General features: G+C 40.1%; 1 long non-coding RNA gene across 1 annotated transcript; it reads left to right on the forward strand.

Moving 5' to 3' along the window:
• Positions 1 to 21: 21 nt before the first annotated feature.
• LOC123277640 (uncharacterized) lies at positions 22 to 3,993 on the forward strand. Its single transcript, XR_006514730.1, has 2 exons — positions 22 to 159; positions 3,797 to 3,993. It is a non-coding gene; the product is annotated as an uncharacterized lncRNA (long non-coding RNA).
• The last annotated feature ends 20,079 nt before the right edge of the window (positions 3,994 to 24,072 follow it).

The raw sequence follows: 24,072 nt of genomic DNA on the forward strand, positions 1-24,072 counted from the left end.
GACTCGACTCCGATGGAGACGGGGCGCGCTGCCCTGGGTCTGAGCGGGCGCCGTGGGCGAGTTCATTCGCTTCAGCGCACCCCTCCCGTGGCTTGTTGGTTGAGGGAAGTTGGTGGGTTCTAGTCTGTAGGAAAGTCCTCAAGTATCCGCCTGGTCAAGGTAATTTTACCGGCATTTCCTTCCTTCCTGCTCCCCACCCCCCGCCTCCAACACAGGTTTCAGACCTGGTGACCCAGAGCTCTGGATCTGGGTTTCACATGGTTCACTGCTTTTTCTGTTACTCTTGGAGAGTTAGCTAACGGCGCCGCCTTTTTTATGCTTCTTGCTTCTCTTCCCTAAGGGTAGGAGAGCAACTTCACGACTTCATAGACTATAAATGAGTTATTTGTTCAAGAAAGATAGCCAGCTAAGAAGTCATTTAATGAGCAGTATATCAGTGAAAGGGACATGCCAGGGTTCCATTTCCAGTTAAACCACAGTCAAATCCTAACCTTTCTAGTCCTGTATCGCTCCAGTAGAATTCATATTTGTCCCTAGATTAGATTTGTAAATGACCAAGACATTTCAGTGGTGGCGGAAAGATAGAAATATGCTTTTGGGGCATCGATATCTGTTTTTCCCATCATTTATTTCCTGCCTTCATGAATTCAATAGGAGTTTCGTTTTGTGGTCTTTAGCCAATCAGATGTCTGACACCAATAAAAGTGAGGAAAGTTCCAAGTAGCACTTCTCAGGGATCTGTTAGATTTCTGAGAAAAGAAGGATGTCCTTTAGGTTTCTGGTCACCTCATGTGGCCTTTCTATAAGAAATGTTAGTTAAATTCACTATGCTTGCTCTTTCAAAGTTCTTTTGAAATTAATGTATAGTAACGATCCTTAAACCTACGTAGGTGTTGCCTATATACCTATATAGGTATTTGAGCTTAATAATGTTTCCTAAAAACCTGGGGATGCAGAGCGCTCTGCAGCCTCTACTAATAGCAGATATGGTAGTGGATGTCTCAAAATTACTTGTATGTGGAATCTCCTCTGGGTAAATGTGTTTGTTTGTACCCTGTGTATCGTAAATAAAGGGGAGCCACAGGTAGCTGATTGTAGGTGAGAAAGGAAAGCTTGTTTTCTCCCAAGAAAGTGGATCGTTATGACATAAAAATCCAGCACCCAGTATAGTTTCTTGCCCATAATCAATTCAGTTCAATAAATAAGTTTCAATAGAAGTTGAACTAGATGTCCCTCTGAGAAAAATAATAAAGGAGCCATAGCTGACAGAAAGGAAAGAATGTAGTAAAACGTAAGAGAATGACTTAGATTCAGAAACTGAGAAGCGTATATAAACATCTTAAAGAGCTAGGCACGTGAGTCCTGGAGCAAAGTAACTTGTGGCAGAATAGTCAGAGTGGACTGGAGACACTACCCAAACAAAGAAACCAGTGAGAACTGATCCCAAAACTGAATTTTTTTATATACCCGTAATAGTCTAACTTGTAAATATTTCTGACTACGTAAACTAGAAATTACTACTTAAAAAAAAGATACTTGAAAGTGTGTATAACTCTCCTGATAATGTCTAAAGAGAGATACAGAAGAAAAGGGTTAGGAATTGTTCCCAAGACTATAACCATAAAAGAGATCACATCGAACTTTGGATGGTGGCAGCAAAAGCAGGGAACTGGCATCTGGGCAGCTACTGTGATGCTATAGACACTCCCTGAGAAAAGTAATCTTGAAAGCCTTGTGGTATCTCTTTGAAAGAATAAAATGAGAGATTAGCTATTTAAAAGTAAAGTAATTGAGGCTAAACAGAATGTGGTATATACATACGATAGATATTATTCAGCCTTAGAAAGGAATGAAATTCTGACACATGCTACAAGCTTGAAGACATTATGCTAAGGAAATAAGCCAGATACAAAAGGACACATATTATATGATTGTCTTTATGTGAAGTGCCTAGAATAGTCAAATTCATAGAGACAGAAAGTAGAACAGTGGTTACCTAGGACAGGCAAACAGGGTGTTGGGGAATTGTTGTTCAATGGGTACAGGATTTCAGTATGGGATGATGAGAAAGTTCTGGAGATGGACTGTAATGATAGTTGCACAATAGTGTGAATATATTTAATGCCACTGAACTGTACACTTAAAAAGGTTAAAATGGTAAATTTTATGTTACATGTACTTTACCACAATAAAAATAAATTTTTTTAAAAGGAAAGTAATCAATGGGGCCGGCCTGGTGGTGCAGTGGTTAAGTGCGCTTGTTCCGCTTCGGTGGCCCGGAGTTCGCTGGTTGGGATCCCAGGTGCAGACATGGCACCACTTGGCAAGCCATGCTGTGGCAGGCATCCCACACAGAAAGTAGAGGAAGATGGGCATGGATGTTAGCTCAGGGCCAGTCTTCCTCAGCAAAAAGGGGAGGATTGGCGGCAGATGTTAGCTCAGGGCTAATCTTCCTCACAAAAAAGAAAAAGAGAGAAAAGGAAAGTAATCGAAATGTGAGTTCTTTGAGGGCCAGTATATGTGTCACTTGGAGAATTAGAGTAAGTAGAAAATTCAGCATTTCAAATTGCCACTCTTAAAATTTAATTTAAAACTAATATTTCTTTTTCTTTTATTTCCTTTGTGGGCTTTTGTGTGTGTGTGTGTGTTTTTGGTAAAATAGAAGTTTGTTGGTCACAACTTTTTTAGGTGAAATACAGATGAAAAGGAGTGTTTCTTCCTGGAGAAATGCGCATCATTTGCACATTAGTGAAAGCTTTGCATTCACCCGAGGGCTGAGAGCTCATAGATATTTTGGTACTTTTTTTGCACGTTTTTGCAAAGAAAGGAAAGCGATCCCATAATTGAAAGCTGCCATAATTATTTTGGAGATGAAACACAGATGTCTAAACTATATTACAATAAAGCATGATACTTTTCCATCTATAGATTAGAAGCCTTGCCATTTCACTGGAATTAAATGAAATAGTTTGGTAAAGTTAACAGCCCAATGTTGAAAATACTGAGATTTGTTAGCAAATGTCATATATGGTCACTTTGTGTCAGACATTCCTGGGCGAATGGCAGAAAATATGTGGAGAATTTCGTGATTTCAAATCAATCTAATCTAGGTCCCTTTGCTCTTCCTAAATACTGTGTCACCCAAATCCATCTGTTCACATTTATCTCTAGCAGCTATAATTTGTTATTTACTTAAAAAGACACTTTAGATTTGGCTGCTTCACCTTGTATGTGATTTTTTTTACTTTAATCATTTTGTAAGAATAAGTAATGATTTTTAGCAAGGATACTGGGAGGTTTAACTAGCTTTGATTCCTGCAGACCCCTCAAGGAATAATGATTTGCCAGTTCTGGCAATGACTGAGCATGGCAGAAGAACGAATGCAGCTTCCTTGTGGCTATATTTGGGGCTCCTCTAATGGACAGCGTTGGCTTGAGGACTCCCATCAGACTTGCTGAAACTTTCTTAGACCTGCTGCAGTCTGAGATGCTACCTACACAATCCTTTCTTTTCCCTCTCCTTATGTCAGACCTGTATCAGTTTGCAGACTCTCCCAAAGTGTCCTACTTCCTTCCCTTTTGTCTTTCACAGACATTTCCCCTAATAAATCTCTTCTTATTATGGGCTGCATTGCACCCTCCCCAAAATTCATATGTTGAGGCCTTAAACCCTCAATACCTCAGGATGTATTTGGAGATAGGTCCTTTAAAGAGGCGATTAAGTTAAAATGAAGCTTTTTTAACTTATTTAAAATGAAGGGTGAACCCCAATCCAATCTGACTGGTGTCCCCATAGGAAGAGGAAATGTGGACACATAAAGAGACACCAGGGGCGTGCCCACACAGAGGAAAGGCCATGTGAGGACACAGCAAGAAGGTGGCCATCTGCAAGCCGAGAAGAGAGGCCTCAGAAGAACCCAAACCTGGCGACACCTTAATCTTAGATCTCTAGCCTTCAGAACTGTGAGAAATAAATTTCTGTTGTTTAAGCCATCCAGTCTGGCATTTTGTTATGGCAGCCTGAGCTGACTAAGATGGAGTTTATGGTAAGCCCCAGTGGGAAAATCACAGTGCAGTCCCTGGGACCCTGGAGCAAAGCCATGCCATCTGCAGCAGAGAAATACACATTTTAAGACCTGGCTACTAGTGTGATCCTGGGCCTTGGAGGAGACAGAACACTTAACCATAGGACATCAAGTATTCACATGTCCAGAACTACCTGTTATGGACTAGGTTCTGTTGGTTCAGATGGACCCAGCAGCATCTATTATAAAATGAAAATGGTACATCTGGGATGGAGCTCAAGCACAGCTGTGGCACTTGTAAGTGCCAGGACCAGGTATTCCAGAGCCCCATGTCACCCACCACAGCTGCACCAACACCATGACCACTGAATGAGGAGGGCTAAAGCCTGAGCTTGGTTTATGGATGAGTTAGCTTAGTATGTGAGTGCAAGCCAGAATTAGATGGTGGCTGCATTATAGTCACATTCTTGAGAGACTTTGAAAAATGGCAGAGAGGGAAAATCTCAATGAGTAGAGTTGCAATCATTGTCCCTGGTCATCTGCTTTGTGTATAAGGAGAAGCAGACTGAAGTAAGAATATGTATAGATTCTTGGGTAGATATCAATGGCCTGGCCCTTTGGTAGGGAGCCTGGAAGGAAAAGGACTGGAAGATCAAAGACAAGGAGTTCTGGGGTAGAGTCATGTAGATGGATGTACAGGAGTGGGCATGATGTGAAGATTTTTGTATCACATCTTGCATCCACCAGGGAAGAGGCACTAAACAATCAACTAGACAAAATGACTCATTCAGTTGTCATTACCAGCTAATAATTAGCCACCTTGGAACCAGCATGATGGGCACCGTTGTGGGTTGTCTTTTATCCCCCCAAATTTCATATGTTGAAGTCTTAACCCCAATACTTCAAAATGTAACCTTATTTGGAAATAGGGTTGTTGCAGGTATAATTAGTTAAGATGACATCATACTGGAGTAGGGTGCCCTAATTCAAAATGACTGGTGTCCTTTTAAGCAGACAGCCATGTGAATACAGAGATACATAGAGAGAATGCCATGTGAAGATAAAAATATGGTAATGCAGCAGAAGCCAAGGAATGCCAAAGATTACCAGTAAACCACCAGAAGCTAGGGGAGGTGCATGGAATAGATTTTCCTTACAGCCCTCCGAAGGAACCAATCTTGATCTTGATCTCAGACTTCTAGCCTGCAGAACTGTGAGACAATAAATTTCTGTTGTTTAAATTGCTGAATTTGTTATGACATCCCTAAGAAACTAACACAGGCACGTAAATGGAGTGGCCACAGTGGCAGAGGTGAAGGCTATGTATGGGCCCAAAGAGCGTGGACTACAACTTTCCAAGGCTGGTCTAGCTACTGATGCCTAAATGTCCAAACTGTCAGCGACAGAGACCAATGCTGAGTCCCCCAAATGGCACTATTACTCAAAGAGACCAACTGGTACTTGGTGACAAGTTGACTACATTGGGTCCCTTCCATCTTGGAGGGGCCAGTGGTTCCTTCTCAGAGTAATAGATAGCTATTCTGCATATGGGTTTTTCCTTTCCACCCACAGATCTTTAGCCAGCATTACCATGTTGGGGCTTATGGAATGCCTGATCCACAGGCAAAGAATCCTGCATAATAGAGCATTTGGCTGGGGTAACTGCTTCATGGTAAAAGAACTGTGGGAGTGTAGTGGACCCATGACCATGGGATGTACTGGTCATACCACACCATCCAGAAAAAGCTGGCCTCATAGAGAGCTAGAATAACTTTCTAAAGGCACAAGTGAAGTGTCACTGAAAGGCAACAATCTGAAAAAATTTGGTTCTATCATTCAGGATGTGTTATACACATTAAATCAGAGGAGTTTATGACCCCAATAGGAAAAATACATGGGTCCACTAGCCAAGGAATGGATTCAGGAATAGTCCCACTTACCTTCACTACCAATGACCCACTAGAGGATTTTGTGCTGCTGACACACACAAATCTGGGATCTATAGGGCTGGAGGTACTGGTTCCAAAAGGGGTTGCACTCCTGTTAAGGGACACAGCAAGAGTCCCATTGAACTACAAGCTATGACTGTTGCTGGGGCACTTTGGACTCATTTTTCAGAGACCAGCAGACAAAAAGAGGAGTCACCATCATGACAAGGATAATTGACCCTGATCGGTAGGAGAAGGTAGCACTGCTTTTTAGAGAATCCATGTGGTCCACTTGGGCATCTCTTGATACTTCCTTGCACCATTTTAACTGTGAATACGTGCATCAACTCTGGCCTGAAAAGGTATGGTTACCAGGAACTCAGACCCTTCAGGAATAAAGGTTTGGCTCACACCACCACATAAGCCACCAAGACCTGCTAAGGTGATAACCAAGGGTGAGGGGAATTTAGAGTGAAGAGTGGAAAAGGGAGAGAATGAGTATCAATTGTAGCTTCCAGGCCAACTGCTGTAGTTCATCCTACTAACCTTCCTTTTCTAAGTTTCCCTGCAGGAAGAGAGGCCCATGGGAACCAGGGAAGAGCTTCTCCCCAACCTTGCATGAAGAAGTAGATCTGTGGGGCAAAGGAGTAGACTGTGGTGGTTCTGAAAATGGGCCACTAGATCTCCTGCTAGGCAGAGCATAGTTAATTGATGGCCCCAGCTACTGACCTGGATCCACCAATGTGTTCACAACTGAGGTGACACTTCTTACAACCTATTCCTCACTAATGACTGAGCATAGTGGGGCAATAATGCAGGCTCATTCCTTTGAGACGTGGAACTCCTCTAATGGGCCACTTTGGCTAGAGAACTGCCCATAGGATTCAGAGCTCAGAGGGAAATTTAGAGAAGGGCACAGCAAGCTTATGCAAAGAAAGTAAGACAAAGGAATAAGGGTAAAACCAGAAATCAATGAAATAGAAAGTAGATATACAAGAAAGAAAACTGACAAACCCAAAACTTATTAATCTTCAAAAAGTCTAAAAAAATTAATCAGCTCCTAGCAAGAGTAATCAAGGAAGAGTATAAGAAAACACATTACCAATATCAGCAATAAAAAAGGGGACATCACTACAAGTCCTATAGACATTAAAAATATGAGGATAGTATAAATAATTTTATACCAATAAATTTGACAACTCAGATGAAATGAAAAATTTTATTAAAAAACAAAACTTACCAATACTGAAACAATAATAAATAGAAAAATCTATATTTTATATTTTACAGGAGTTGAATTCATAATTTAAAACCTTTCCACAAAGAAAGCTCCAGATGGCTTCACTGGTAAGTTCTTTCCAACATGTATATTTCTTTTAGAAAGGCACAAAAGGCATGTTTACACTTTCTAATGCTTGTATATTACATACTCTATTTGTGGATTAACTTCCCCCTCCTCCATGCATCATTCATTTAGCACTTCTTATGCATTATGTTAAGAGTTGTAGATAAAAAGATGAATAAAGTTTTTGGCAGAGGGACCTTTCAGGTTGGTGGGAGAAGCAGACATATAGTGTAAATGTAGTGAAATAAGTGCTAATAAAGATTTGTATAAAGTTCTATGAGAGAGGGGTATGAATCTAGGGAAGGGAAGGATTTCCAGTCATGAGAGATGAAACAGTGTGCCATGTACTATGGGCATAAGAATAACTGGAAAATAGAGGACATTCCTTGTTAGTCTTCCTTACTGCGTCTTCTCCCCTTATTCTCTTAAATTTTTTGATACCTCAGGGTTCTGTCCTTGGCTTCTGTTTTTCACTCTCCCCAAACAATTTCACCCACTCCCACATTTGTCCCTTTCATATATAAGTTAATCACTTCAAAATCTGTGTCTCCAGCCTCCATCTTTCTCTTCAGCTCCAGGCCTAAATAGTCACATGTCTAGAGTGCTCACTGACTCAAGGACTTTGCCTCCACACCTATTCCCCTCTCTTTCCTGCATCATCAATCTTCCCTGCCTTCTTGAAAAAAACCCTCCCTTAATGGCGTATGTCTCTCCAGCTATTACACTGCTTCTCTATTCACCTTTATATAACGAAACTTCTCTCTTTCTTTCTTTGTACTGCATCTTAACTTTATAACACATAAGACCTGTTATAAGGCTTTTACCCCCATTACTGTTCTGAGACTTCTTTTATCCGGGTCACCAATGACCTTCAGGTTGCCAAATCCAATTCTCAACTTACTTGACCTAACAGCAGCATTTGACCAGTTGATCATTTCCTCTTTCTTGAAAGACTTTTACTTGGCTTCTACCCTCTGCTGATTTCCTCCTCACTTCATTGGCCACCCCTTCTCAGTTGTTTTGTTGTATCTTCTTTCTCTTTTCAACCTTTAGGTATTGGAATATTCTAGTGTTCCATCCTTGGACTTCTACTCAGTTTTTGCTTGCACTCATCTTAGAAAATCTTAACCAATTCTCTCATCTTTTTTTTTTTTTTTTTGAGGACAATTAACCCTGAGCTAACATCTGCTGCCAATCTTCCTCTTTTTGCTGAGGAAGACCAGCCCTGAGCTATCATTCGTGCCCATCTTCCTCTACTTCATACGTGGGATGCCTGCCACAGCATGGCTTGCCAAGCAGTGGATAGGTCCACACCTGGGATCCAAACCGGCAAACCCCAGGCCGCTGAAGCAGAACATACGAACTTAACCGCTGCACCACTGGCCTGGCCCCCTCATTTCTTTCGTCTTAAATGTCATCTGTATGATAATGATTCCAAAAATGTAAATCTACAGCTCAACCTCTTCCCTGAACTCCAGACTCGTATCTCCACTAGCTTCTCTCCTTGGATATCTAACAATATTCCAAACTAAACATGTCTAAAATCAAACTCTTGAGTCCCTGCTATAAAACCTAATTCCCTTCAGTCTTGTCCATCTCAGTAAATGGCTTTATGAAGCACCCTTTTGCTCAGGCCAGAAATGTTGGCATCATTGTTGACTCCTCTCTTTTTCGACTACCCTTATTCAATCCATCAGCACAATCAGGGCACAGAAGCTGGCAGAGTGAGGCCAAAGCTGTGGTAACCTGGCATGGAATAGAAGTGGGAACTAAGAGTTCAAGTGAGAGGTGATGAGGGATTGAACTACTGCAGAGGCGGAGGGGACAAAGAGGAGGAGGTCGAGGAAACACGTCTACCATAGCTGGAGACTGAGTTCATTCACATGGCCAGTGATCCAATCAATCATGCCTGCATGAGGAAATCTCAAAATCTCTGGAGGAGTTCCTGTTTGGGGAGCAGAGGTGTGATGGGAAGGGGCATGTCCTGCTCCACAGGGAGAAGGCACAGAAGCTCTGTGTTCAAGACCTTCCCAAACCTCACCCTTCATTTGTCTGGCCCTTTTTTGTGTCCTTTAAATAAAACTGTGATTGCAAGTGTAGCACTTTCCTGAGTTCTGTGAGTCACTCTTGTGCATTATTGTACCTGAGGGGGTTGTGGGAACCCCTGAAGTTTCACCAGTTGGTCAGAAGTGTGGAGGCCCCCCCAAAGTGTGGCTGGCATCTTAAGTAAGGTCAGTCTTGCTAAGGACTGTGCCCTTAAACCTGTGGAGTCTGACACTAACTCTAGCTTGTTAGCATCAGAATTGTGTTGCAGTTAGGATTGGTGTCAGAATAACAGGTAACAGAGACTCCTACTCAAACTGACTTTCAAAAGTAAAAGGAGGGGCCAGCCTGGTTGCGTAGTGGTTAAGTTCCCACACTCGACTTCCAAGGCCCAGGGTTCACGGGTTTGGAACCCAGGCGTGGACCTAGCACTGCTCGTCAAGCCACACTGTGGTGGCATCCCACATGAAATGGAGGAAGATTGACACAGATGTTAGCTCAGGGACAATCTCCCTCATACACACACAAAAAAGTAAGGAGAATTTATTGGTGCACGTTACCAAAGAGTCCACAAGTACCTGGCTTTAGGCACAGCTTGATCCAACATCTCAAATAATGTCACCAGGACCTGGTTTTTCTCTTTCAGTTTTTCTTGAGACTGACTTCATTCTCAGCAAACTCTCCCTTCCTGGTGCAGGATAGCTGCCAGTACTGCCAGTTGTTCCTGAGGCTATGTGTTTGTGGATATATATCCAATTGAGGGAGAAGGAGGGAAAGAGAGAGAGAGAGAGAGAGAGAAAAGAAAGATATTCTTATTCACTCAAATAGACGTCCAAGAATTGAATATAATTGGCCTGAATTGGGTCATATGCTCATCCTTGAATGAATTACCATAACCAGGAGTATTGCCATAAGTCAATCAGAGCCTACCTCTCAAACCAGAGGTAGGATTTATCTTACCCAAACCATTTGGTGGTGCATGACTTGCCTTAAGCAAAATCTGGGTACTGTTGTCAGAAAAATGGGAAAATGAATACTGTGGAAGCAATCAGTAATGGAACAGTGTTCAGTTGATATTTATTGAATTGACTCTTCATTTTGAAAATTAGCTGCATTCTGGAAAGCAGTCCCAGATTCCTTTAGTTCTTAAATTCTACACTTAAGAGTGGTTCTATCTGTACTCCAGGTGGCTTAAGTATCCTGTGAGATTCTCTTTGCAGCCTAATGATTTGCTGGTGCAATTCCAAAAGACAGTAATACAGCTTGTCTGGTTATGGTACAACTCATCTTCTCCAGAGATTGTTTACGTGACAACTTAATTATTCAGAGAATAAAACCTTAAGAAATGACCACACTTAAAGAGCTGACAGAGGAAGATGATTCTGCAAAAGGATGTCTCTATGCCTTCAGCTCTTAAAAACCACTTGGAAATACCAAAACAGATGTCACAAAGTTTATATACCAAAGTTGCTGGACTGATTTTATGGGAAACATTCTTAGATCCTCACTTAGAGCCAATTTGCATGATTCTGGATGCACTTCTAACAGGATTGGTTATCTGATGTAGTGAACCTCTACTGTTTTTGCTTGTTCACAAATATTTTTTCTTCTTTAGGTAAAAGCATCCTGATTTTCCTTTGGGGAAAGTAGTTCTCTCTAGCTTTCAGTTTTGTGGTTTTAGTAAGACTGATACTACCCACAAGGTCCAAGAATGGGTCCATGACCAAGATTTGGCCAGTCCCTTGGCTGCAGTGATTGATTCTGAAATGGGAATGTGGCCCAATCTGGGCCATTGAGAGCTCTACCCAGAACTTTGCCTGCAACTTGTAGAGGGTTGCTAGGTTGTTTAGATGTAAGGCCAAACTGATGTGGGCTATCCTGGGGGAGAATCCAGCTGGAAAATGAAACCAATATAGAGAAAAGCAGAGCAGAGAGATGGAGAGACAGGGGTAGAGAGAGAAGCAGGTCAGATGTTATCATTTGGGCCCCTGGAACCAGTCATGACTAAAACTCTTGGATTTTTCAGTTACAGAAGGCAATAAATCACCTTTTTTTTCTCAAGCCTGTTTGAGTTGGGTTTCTGCACTAAAAGAATCTTCATTAATTCATCTGTTTTTCTGGTCAAGCAAATTAGAAGCAACAATAGAAGAGGATTTTTGCTTGGAGGCATGTGAATTAGCAGCAGTTTCACTGATTTTTTTTTTCTTTTTTTTTTTTTTTAGATTTTTTTTATTTTTTCCTTTTTCTCCCCAAAGCCCCCCGGTACATAGTTGTATATTCTTCGTTGTGGGTCCTTCTAGTTGTGGCATGTGGGACGCTGCCTCAGCATGGTCTGATGAGCAGTGCCATGTCCGCGCCCAGGATTCGAACCAACGAAACACTGGGCCGCCTGCAGCGGAGCGCGCGAACTTAACCACTCGGCCACGGGGCCAGCCCCTCACTGATTTTTTTTTAATGTCATAAATTCTGAACACTTAATGAAATAAAATCCAGTGTTTTGGTACTTGGTGCTGACACCAAAGGAAAACTACAAAATCAATCTCTCTCTCTCTCTTTCTAATTAAAGAAGAAAGAAAGAAAGATGAGAAACCGTTTGGGACCCTAATCATGACATCATATCTTACATTACAATGTCTTACAGTACAGGACAATGTTTCACAGTCCTGATGACATTCCCTATTTTTATAACTGGTCTCAATGGTTTTTCATACTTAAAACCATGTTTGATTCCTCTCTTAGTGAGTAGTTACAATACTAGAGCAAAATTATATTGTCAATGGTTCTCTTTTCATTTCCTCCAAAGGCAAAATACTGGATTTTATTTTCTTACATGTTCAGAATCTATGAAGTTTTAAAAAAATTAATGTAACTAAATATTATTTAACAAATTTAAAAACAAACAAAAATTATAAACACATTACAAATGTCTGGCAAAATTCTGGCCAGTACTGGCTTGGCTGCTTTCTGTAGCTTCACTGCTCCTCCACCCTACCCTACATATACACACTAGCACATGCATCAGCTCTGAGGTAGCTGGTCTGGAAGAGCTTCAAGACTTTCCTGCCCGGTTTAGCTCTCCATGGAGTTTTCAGGACTACTGCCTCTGATTGAAAATGATGTCTCTTCTATGAGCCCAAGAGAGACGGCCCTAACTGGGTCTGACTCTTCTCCATCCCCTATGAGGAGATTTCCTACTTCACAGGCTCCTCTTACCTAGTCCTTGCTCAAGATTTTTGCTGAGAGAATGTAGTGGAAGATGAAGGAGTTTGGAAGAGGTAGGGAGTTGCTGGAACTGGGTGATAAAGAGAAAATGGGAGGGCTTATGGTGATAGTGATAAGGAAGGGGTTTGGGGAGGAGAAGGAAGGAGGGTTTGAGAAGAGAGATGTGAAGAGTAAATGAAGCTGCCGACCAATGTCTGAAATAATGATATTACACCAACAAAAATACCTGAATTTTTGTGCTTAAAAATAGCACAGTATACCAGAACACTGGCATATAGGAAACAGGAATGCAATCATGACTGCCTCTTCCCTGACCTTCAGTCAAAGTAGCCTCTAAATCTTGTTAATTCAATTTCAGAGACATGCCACTCCACCTACAGATTCTGCTTTGTGAAATATTCTTGGCACAACCCTTGGAAGGCTCTGGTTCTGTTTTAAGAAGGAAGGCCATGTGCTTACATCACTATACACACTGCTGCCAGGTTAATATTCCTGAAGCACAGCTCTAATCAGGTAGTCACTAATATTTATTGACTATTTGCTATGTGCCAGGTGCCAGGCTCTACATACATTATCTTATTTAACCTTCACAACAGCCCTTTGTAGTCAATACTATCATTAACCCCATTCTGCAGATAAGAAAATAGAAGCTTAGGGAAATTAAATCTCTTGAAAAGGGAACACAGCTACTAAATAGCAGAACTTGGTTTGGAACTCAGATCTGTCTGATTTCAGACTTGGGTCATTAACCACTATTCTGTATACTTCTTCTGCTCAAAAATCTAACAGTGACTAGTCAATGAAGTCTAAAGGCTTATCACTCAGGGCTTTACCCACAACTGCCATTCCAGTTTTATTTTCTATAACTCCCCTACATACATCCAATTTTCAAGGCAAATAGAAGTTTTCACTGATCACCAATATCCCTGAGTAGTTCACATTTCCATGCCTCTGCTTATGTAAGAATGCTCTGTATCCCTAGTTCCAGAAAAATAAAAATAAAAACATTATATCATTGTTTCACACAATAATTGTCATGATTTTTATTTTTCATTACAATAACAGCCATTGATTTTTACTCTCATATATATATTTTCCCTTAAAATATTTTATTCTGAAGGATGTATCAAGATTAAGTGGGGTTTTTTGATGTATTAGGCCTTTAAAAATTGTTTATAAATCCAAATCTAACAGAATTAGGATTCCAGATAGTAGAAATCATTTTACCAAAAGTCCAAGATGTATTTAGTGTCTCCCAAGATTTGTAAAACAAGCAAACAAACAAACAAACTATTAGTACAGAAATTTGGCAAGTGGTCAATCTTCTTTTGTAGGGTGCCTCTACTCCTAACAGGCAGAATTTTCAAAAGATGAAATATCTGCTATGGAATAATTTCATGGATTAAAAAATGCTGAGAGGGTGATGTTATCTTGAAGGTACAGTTGGTTTGGCTACAATATGGCTTCAGCTTTTTAAAAAGCAGTAGCTCTCTAGAAAATGTGAGAGAAGGGAACATTTTCCAAATCATTTTAGGAGGCTATCATTTCCTTGATAACAAAACCAAACAAAGACAGTCCAAAAAAGAAAACTACAGACCAATAGCCCTTGTGAACAGAGATGCAAAAATCCTCAACAGATATTAGAAAATTAAATTCAGAAAAACATATACATATAAATTACAGAATATATATAAAGAATAACACATCATGACCAAAAATTCAAGCTGGTTCAATATTCAAAAATCAATCAATAGACCCACAAAAATATAGTCAGTTGATCTTTGACAAAGGAGCAAAGACAACTCAATGGAGAAAAGACGAGCTATTCAACAAATGGTTCTGGAACAACTGGACATCCACATGGCAAAAAAACGAATTTAGACACATATCTTACACCCTTCATAAAAATTAACTCAAAATAAATTATAGACCAAAATGTAAAATGCAAAACTATAACACTCTCAGAAGATAACATGAGAGAAAATCTTGATGACCTTGGGTTTGGCAATGACTTTTTAGATACCACACCAAAGGCACAACCTATGAAAGAAAAAATTGATAGGTTGGACTTCACTAAAATTTAAAATTCTGCTATGTAAAAAGCACTGTCAAGAGAATAGGACAAAACAAAGACTAGGAGAAAATATTTGTGAAACATAAATCCGATAAGGAACTATTATCCAAAATGCACCAAGAACATTTAAAAATAAGAAAATGAACAACCCAATTGAAAAATGGGGAAACGATTTGAACAGACACTCATCAAAGAAGATATACATATGGCAAATAAGCATATGAAAAGACGTTCAACATTGTATGTCATTAAGGAATTGCGAATTCAAACAACAATGAGATACCACTACCTACCTACTAGAATAGCTAAAATCTAAAACACTGCCAATACCAAATGTTAGCTAGGATGTGGAGCAACAGGAGTTCTCATTCATTGCTGGTGGGAATGCAAAATGGTACAACCACTTTGGAAGACAGTTTGGCAGTTTCTTATAAAACTAAACATGCTCTTGGAGTGACATCAGCAACACAGCAGCGTGAGCAGTTTTCTTTGTCTCTCCCTCTTCGAACTACAACTAAATGGACACTCATTGATCAGTGGAGGATATTAACACAACACCTCAGACTTCCTGAGAGACTTGTGCTCCTATACATTGGAAGGTGGATGGACTACCCCACAGGAGGAGGCGGAGATAGGTGAGAACTTTCTGGCCCCAGACAGCCCAGTACCTGTGAGCAACTCTTTCCCAGCTGAAGTGCTCATAGCACCACTGCAGCCCTGAGGGTGGGCGTGCACCTTGGTGTGACTGTGGAAACAGGTGACTGCAACCCTGAGCCCCCTGTGATTGCCCTTTGGACCAATGGGAAAATCCACAGTCTCACTGCAGCCCCAGGGAGTGACTCGGGCTCAGACCAGGTGGGGAGGCCCTGCCTACTAAGCACAAAGGCTGGTTCAACCTAGGAACAGACACAGACAGTATGGCTGCGTGAGAAAACTGCTGGCTGCCTTAAATGCCCGTAGCTCTGCTGCAGCGTCGAGGGGGCAAGTGAGATCCAGCAGGACCATGGGAGTGAGAGGTGACAATCCAGAGCCCCATCATTATTGCTCCTTTGTCCAGTGGGAAAATCTATGGTCCCACAGTGGCCCGAGGGAGAGACTCTGCTCAGCCCTAGTGGAGAGGCCTGGGTCACCAAAAACAGAGGCTGATGTGACCTAGGAGCAGACGCAGTGCAGCTGCGAGTCTGGGTGAACAAACTGCTGGCTACCTTAAACTCCCATACCTCTGTTGTGGCTCTAAAGGGGCAAGTGAGGTCCAGCAGGACCACAGGAGCAGGAGGGGACAACCCTGAGCCCTACTGTGATCACGACTAGGTCCAGTGGGAAAATCCATAGTCCCACCATAGCCCCAGGGAGTGACTCAGGCTCCACCCCAGTGGGGAGGCCCTGCCCACCAGGCTCAAAGGCTGGTGTGACCTAGGAACAGATGGCAGCATATCTTCAGCCTGAGTGAAAGTGCTCCCAGCTACCACAGTAGCCCAGCAGGCCCAAAGGGGCAGTACAACTGACAGGACTGTGGAAGCAGGCGACAGCAACTCTGAGTCCCTGTGTGATCATGCTCTTGACCAGTGAGAAGAATCTACAATCCCACCACAGTCCCAGGGAGTGACACAGGCTCAGACTCAGTGGGGAGGCCCCAACCAACAAGCACAATAGCTGGTACAACATAGGACCGGACAGCAGTGGAGCTGCAAGTTTGGGTGAACAAGCTCCCAGCTGCCTTGAAAGCCCATAACACTGCTGCAGTCCCTAAGGGGGGAGCATGTCTATGTGCGTCTGTGGGAGCAGATGGCAGCAACCCAGAGCCCCCATGTGATTGTTCCCACAGTGCATGGGAGACCCCACAGGGCCACTGCAATCCCAAGGAGTGGCCCAGGCTAGGCCAGGAACAGCTGATGGGGATCCTAGTGGGAGCAGATTATACAGCTCCTGACCCCTCCCCCCAATGGCAGAAAGTGGAAGGAATAACCAAACTCTATCTCTATGTGGAGGCACAAATCCACAGCATCAAGCAGTATGAAAAAATATGTTAAATCTCCAGAACAGAAGAAAATGACAAGTACCCAGAAAACAATCCTGAAGACACGGAAATCTATAACCTAAATGACAAAAAATTCAAAATAGCTATCATTAAAAAACCCAACTAGTTAAAAGAGAATACAGATAGATAACTCAATGAGCTGAGGAGCTATGTCGCAAAAGAGCTTGAAACTATGAAGAAGAACCAATCAGAAATGTTAGAGATGAAAAACACAATGGAGGAGATAAAGAAAAATCTGGACTCCTTGAACCGTAGGGCTGATAATACCAAGGACAGAATTAGCAGTCTGGAGGATAGGAGTACAGAAATGCTTCAGAGAGAGGAGGAAAGAGAACTAAGACTAAAAAGAAATGAAGAAACTCTCCAAGAAATATTTGACTCAATTAGGAAATGCAACAAAAGGATTATAGGTATCCCAGAGAGAGAAGAGAAGGATAATGGAATAGAAAGCTTGTTCAAAGAAATAATAGCTGAGAATTTCCAAAATCTGAAGAGGGAGCTGGAAATCCATGTGACAGAAGCCAATAGATCTCCAAACTGTATCAATGTAAAAAGACCAACTCCAAGGCATATAGTAGTAAAGCTGGCAAAAGTCAATAACAAAAAAAATATATATATATTAAGGGCAGCAAGGCAGAAGAAAATAACCTACAAAAGAACTCCTATCAGGTTGTCAACAGATTTCTTAGCAGATGGCTTATAAGCTAGGAGAGAGTGGAATGATATATTCAAAATTCTGAAAGACAAAAACTTTCAGCCAAGAATACTCTATCCAGCAAAAATATCCTTCAAATATGATGGAGAAATAAAAATTTTCTCAAACAAAAGTTGAGGGAGTTCATTGTCACAAGATGCCCTCTATGAGAAATCCTCAGGAAGGCCCTCATACCTGGAGGAAAAAAAAGGAAAGGGTTTACAAAACCCTGAGCAGGGAGATAAGTAGATAGACAAAATCAGAAAATTGTAGCTCTCTATCAGAACAGGTTAGCAAATGTTTAATTATAACATTAAAGATAAAGAGAAGGAAAACACCAAGAATAAATATAATCTTGTCATTTTAACCACAAACTAACAACACAAGAAGAAAAAGGATGTGATGATAACAACTTAGAAGGAAAAGAGGAAAGGGATGGAACTGACTTAGTTTAAAGAAATAAGAGGCTATGAGAAAATGGACCATCTCATCTATGAGATGTTTTATACAAACCACATGGTAACCACTAAACAATTAGAACAGAAACACAAATTACAAATAAGGAGAAAACTAAGAAAACCAGCATAGAAAACTACCTAACTGAATGGGTAGTCTGAAATACACAGGACAAGAAACAAAAGAAATGCAGGAGAACTGGAAAACAAGTGATAAAATGGCAGCAGTAGACCCTCACACTTCAACAATCACTCTAAATGTAAATGGATGGAGTTCTCCAGTCAAAAGACACAGAGTGGCAGGATGGATTAAAAACCAAGACCCAATGATATACTGCCACCAGGAGACACACCTCAGTCCCAAAGACAAACATAGACTCAGAGTGAAGGGTGGAAGGTGATACTCCAAGCTAATAGTGAACAAAAGAAAGCAGGTGTCGCCATACTTATATCAGACAAAGTAGACTTCAAGACAAAACAGGTAAAGAGAGACAAAGAGGGGCAGTATATAATGATAAACGGGGCACTCCACCAAGAAGACATAACACTTATAAATATATATGCACCCAACACAGGGACACCAAAGTACATAAAGTAACGATTAATAAAACTAAAAAGAGATATCAACAACAATACAATAATAGTAGGGGACCTCAACACCCCACTTACACCAATGGATAAATCATTCAGACAGAAAGTCAACAAGGAAATTGTAGAATTAAATGAAAATCTAGACCAGATGGTCTTAATAGATATATACAGAACACTCCATCCAAAAACAGCAGGTCATGTATTCTTCTCAGGTGTGCATGCAACATTCTCAAGGATAGACCATATGTTGGGAAACAAAGCAAACCTCAGTAAATTTAAGAGGATTGAAATAATATCAAGCATCTTTTCTGACAATAATGCTATGAAACTAGAAATCAATTATAAGAAAAAAGCTGGGAAAGGGGCAAAGAGGTGGAAATTAAACAACATGTTACTGAACAATCGATGGATCATTGGAGAAATCAAAGAAGAAATCAAATACTATCTGGAGACAAATGAAAATGAAAACACACGATACCAACTTGTTTGGGATGCAGCAAAAGCAGTCCTAAGAGGGAAATTCATTGCAATACAGGTTCACCTCAACAAACAAAAAAAAAACCTCAAATAAGCAATCTCAAACTACACCTAACAGAATTAGAAAAAGAAGAACAAACAAAGCCCAAAGTCAGTAAAAGGAGGGAAATAATAAAAAGTAGAGCAGAAATAAATAAAATTGAAACAAAAAAGGCAGTAGAAAGGATCAATGAAACAAAGAGGTAGTTCTTCAAGAAAATAAACAAAATTGACAAATCTTTAGCCAGGCTCACTAAGAAAAAAAGAGAGAAGACAAATAAATAAAATTAGAAATGAAAGAGGAGAAATTACAATGGATACCACAGAAATACAAAAGCTTATAAGAGAATACTATGAAAAACTATACGCCAACAAATTGGACAACCTAGTAGAAATGGATAAATTCTCAGACTCTTAAAACCTCCCAAAACTGAATCAAGAAGAAATAGAGAATTTGAATAGACCAATCGCAAGTAAAGAGATTGAAACAGTAATCAAAAACCTCACCCAAAATAAAAGTCCAGGATGAGACGGCTTTTCTGGAGAATTCTACCAAACATTCAGAGAAGATTTAATACCTATCCTTCTCAAACTATTCCAGAAAATTGGGGAAGATGGAACAGTTCCTAACACATTCTATGAGGCCAACATCACCCTGATACCACAGCCAGACAAGGATAAGAAAAAGAAGGAAAATTGCAGGCCAATATCGCTGATGAACATAGGTGCAAAAATCCTCAACAAAATATTGGCAAACTGAATATAGCAATACATTAAAAAGATCACACACCATGATCAAGTGGGATTTATACCAGGGACACAGGGATGGTTCAACATCCGCAAGTCAATCAATGTGATACACCACATTAACAAAATGAGGAACAAAAACCACGTGATCATCTCAACAGATATACAGAAAGCATTCAACAAGATCCAACATCCATTTATGATAAAAATGCTCAATAAAATGGGTATAGAATGAAAGTACCTCAACATAATAAAGTCCACATATGACAAACCCACAGCCAATATCATACTCCATGCAGAAAAACTGAAAGCCATCCCTCTGAGAACAGGAACAAGACAAGGGTACCTACTCTCACCACTCCTATTCAACATAGTACTAGAGGTGTTGGCCAGAGCAATTAGGCAGGAAAAAGAAATAAAAGGAATCCAAATAGGCAAGGAAGAAGTGAAACTGTCGCTGTTTGCAGATGACATCATTTTATATATAGAAAACCCTAAAAATTCCATCAGAAAGCTACTAGAAATAATCAACAATAACAGCAAAGTTGCAGGGTACAAAATCAACTTACATAAATCAATTGCATTTATATACTTTAATAAGGAACTAACAGAAAGAAAACTCGAGAACACAATCCCATTCACAATCACAACAAAAAGAATAAAATCTCTTAGAATAAATTTAACTTAAGAAGTGAAAGACCTATACAATGAAAACTACAAGACTTTCCTGAAAGAAATTGATGACAACATAAAGAGATGGAAAGATATTCCATGCATATGGATTGGAAGAATAAACGTAGTTAAAATGTCCATACTACCCAAAACAATCTACAGATTCAGTGCAATTCCAATCAGAATCCCAATGACATTCTTCACGGAAATAGAAAAAAGAATCCTAAAATTCATATGGGGCAACAAAAGACCCTGAATTGCTAAGGCAATCCTGAGAAAAAAGAACACAGCTGGAGGTATCACAATCCCTGACTTCAAAATGTACTACAAAGCTATAGTAATCAAAACAGCATGGTACTGGTACAAAATCAGGCACGCAGATCAATGGAACAGAATTGAAAGCCTAGAAATAAAACCACACATCTACGGACAGCTAATCTTCAACAAAGGAGCAGAGAACATACAATGAAGAACAGATAGTCTCTTCAACAAATGGTGTTGGAAAAACTGGACAGCCACATGCCAAAGAATGAAAGTAGACCATTTTCTTAGCCATTCACAAAAATAAACTCAAAATGGATCAGACTTGAAGGTAAGACCTGAAACCATAAGACTTCTAGAAGAAAATATAGGCAGTATGCTCTTTGACATTGGTCTTAAAAGGATCTTTTCAGACACCATGTCTCCTCGGAAAAGGGAGGCAACAGAAAGAATAAACAAGTGGGACTTCATCAGACTGAAGAGCTTCTACAAGGCAAGGGAAAATAGGACTGAAATGAAAAGACAACCCACCAAACAGGAGAAAATATTTGCAAATCGTATATCCGACAAAGGGTTAATCTCCATAAGACATAAAGAACTCACATGACTCAACAACAAAAAATCAAACAGCCTGATCAAAAAATGGGCAGGGGATATGAAGACTCATTTCTCCAAAGAAGATATATGGATGGCAAATAGGCACATGATGAGAAGAGGCTCATCATCATTGATCATCAGGGAAATGCAAATCACAACTACTCTAAGATATCACCTTACACTCGTTAGAATGGCTATAATAACTGAGACAAAAAATAGCAAATGTTAGGGAGGTTGTGGAGAAATAGGAACCCTCATACACTGCTAGTGGGAATGCAAACTGGTGCCGTCACTATGGAAAACAGTATGGAGATTTCTCAAAAAATTAAAAATAGAAATACCATATGACCCAGCCATCTCACTACTGTTTTTCTATCCAAAGAACTTGAAATCAGCAACTCAAAGAGACTTATGCACCCCTATCTTCATTGCAGCATTTTCACAATAGCCAAGACGTGGAAGCAACCTAAGCGCCCATTGACTGATGACGGGATAAAGAATATATGGTATATATATATACAATGGAATACTACTCAGCCATAAAAAATGACAAAATAGTCCCATTCACAACAACATGGATGGACCTCGAGGGTATTATGCTAAGCGAAATAAGCCAGATAGAGAAAGACAAACTCTGTATGATTCCACTCATATGTGGAAGATAAACAAACATGGACAAAGAGAATAGATTAGTGGTTACTGAGGGAAGAGGAATGGGAGGTGGGCACAAAGGGTGAAGGGGCACACCTATAAGATGACTGACAAATAATAATGTACAACTGAAATTTCACAATGTTGTAAACTATCATAACCTCAATAAAAATAAAAAAACTAAACACACTTTACCATAAATCCAGCAATCACACTCCTTGGTATTTACCCAAATGAGTTGAAAACTTACATCCATGCAAAAACTTGTATATGGATGTTTATAGCAGCTTTATTCATAATTGCCAAACTTGGAAGCAACCAAGATGCCCTTCATCAATATGTAATGCATACATAAATTGTTACATTCAAACAACGAAATATTACTCAGCACTAAAAAGAAATGAGCTATCCAGTCATGAAAAGACATGGAAGAATCTTAAATGTATATTCTTAAGTGAAAGAAGCCATCTGAAAGGCTGCATACTGAATGGTTCCAACTATATGATACTCTGGATAAGGCAAAACTATGGAGGCAATAAGATCAGTGGTTACCAGAGGGTATGGGGGAAGGAGGGATGAATAGGTAAAACACAGGAGGTTTTTAGGGCAGTGAAATTATTCTGTATGATCCTATAAGAGTGGATACATATCAGGGCCGGCCCCATGGCCGAGTGGTTAAGTTTGTGTGCTCTGCTTTGGCAGCCCGGGGTTTTGCCGGTTCACATCCTGGGCATGGACATGGCACCGCTCACCAAGCCACGCTGAGGCAGCGTCCCACATAGCACAACTAGAAGCACTCACAACTAGAATATACAACTATGTACTGGGGGGCTTTGTGGAGAAGAATAAAAAAAAAACAAAAACAAGATTGGCAACAGTTAGCTCAGGTGCCAATCTTTAAGAAAAAAAAAAGAGAGGATACATGTCATTACACATTTATCAAAACCCACAGAATATATACTACAAAGAGTGAACCATAATGTAAACTATAGACTGGTTGATAATGATGTGTCAATGTGCGCTTGTTGATTGTAACAAATTTACCACACTGGTTCAGGATGTTGGTGATGGGAGAGGCTGTGTGTGGGGAGAGGGCAGGGAGGTGGGAATTCTCTGCATTTTCAGCCCAATTTTGCTATGAACCAAAAACTGCTTTAAACATAAAGTCTGGTTTATATAGAGAGATATTACCTTTAAAAATTCTAAAAACTGTTATCAATCAATGTAATCTGCTGCACTAATAATCCAAAGAAGAAAAAAACCATGATCATTATCAATTGATACGGAAAAAGTATTTGACAAAATTTAACATCCATCCATGATAAAAACTCTCAGCAAACTGGGAATAGAGAGGAACTTCCTCAATCTGATAAAGGGAACCTATAAAAAACCTAGAGCTAACATCATACTAAATGGTGAAAGACTGAACATCTTCCCCTAAGATCAGGAACGAGGCACTGATGTCCACTCTCAGCACTCCACAGTCAACACTGTACTGGATGTCCTAGCCAGTGCAATGAGGCGAGGAAGATAAATAAAAAGCATATGGGTTATAAAGGAAGAAATAAAACTGTCCTTATTTGCAGACAACATAATTGTCTATGTAGAAAATCCCAAGGAATTTACAAAAACTCATAGAACTAAATTGTGAGTTTAGAAAGTTCGTAGGATACAAGGTCAACAGAAAAAAATCCATCATATTTGTAGGTTCTAGCAATTATTAAATGGAAGCTTAAATTTAAAATAATGCCATTTATAATGGCTCCCAAAAAATTAAATACTCAGGTATAAACCTACCAAAACATAAACATGATTTGTATGCTTAAAACTGCAAATGCTGATGAAAGAAATCAAAGGAGACCTGAATAAATGGAGATGCATACCGTGTTCATGGATTAGAAAATGCAACACAGCAATGACGTAACTTTTGCCTAAATTTATCTATAGATTTAATGCAATTCCAATAAAAATCCCAGTAGAATTTTTTTGAAGATATAGATCCTAAAATTTATCTTGAAAGGCAAAGGAACCAGAATCGCCAAATCAATTTTGAAGAAGACCAAAGTTGAAGAAATCACACTGTCCTATTTTAAGATTTACTACTAAACTACAGTATCCAACACGGTGTGGTACTGGCAAAGGCACAGACACATGGATTAGATAGAAGGCCCAGAAATAGACTCACACAAATATGGCCAATTGATTTTTTCACA

Source organism: Equus asinus, chromosome 16 (assembly GCF_041296235.1).
Source record: "Equus asinus isolate D_3611 breed Donkey chromosome 16, EquAss-T2T_v2, whole genome shotgun sequence".
Lineage (NCBI taxonomy): Eukaryota > Metazoa > Chordata > Mammalia > Perissodactyla > Equidae > Equus > Equus asinus.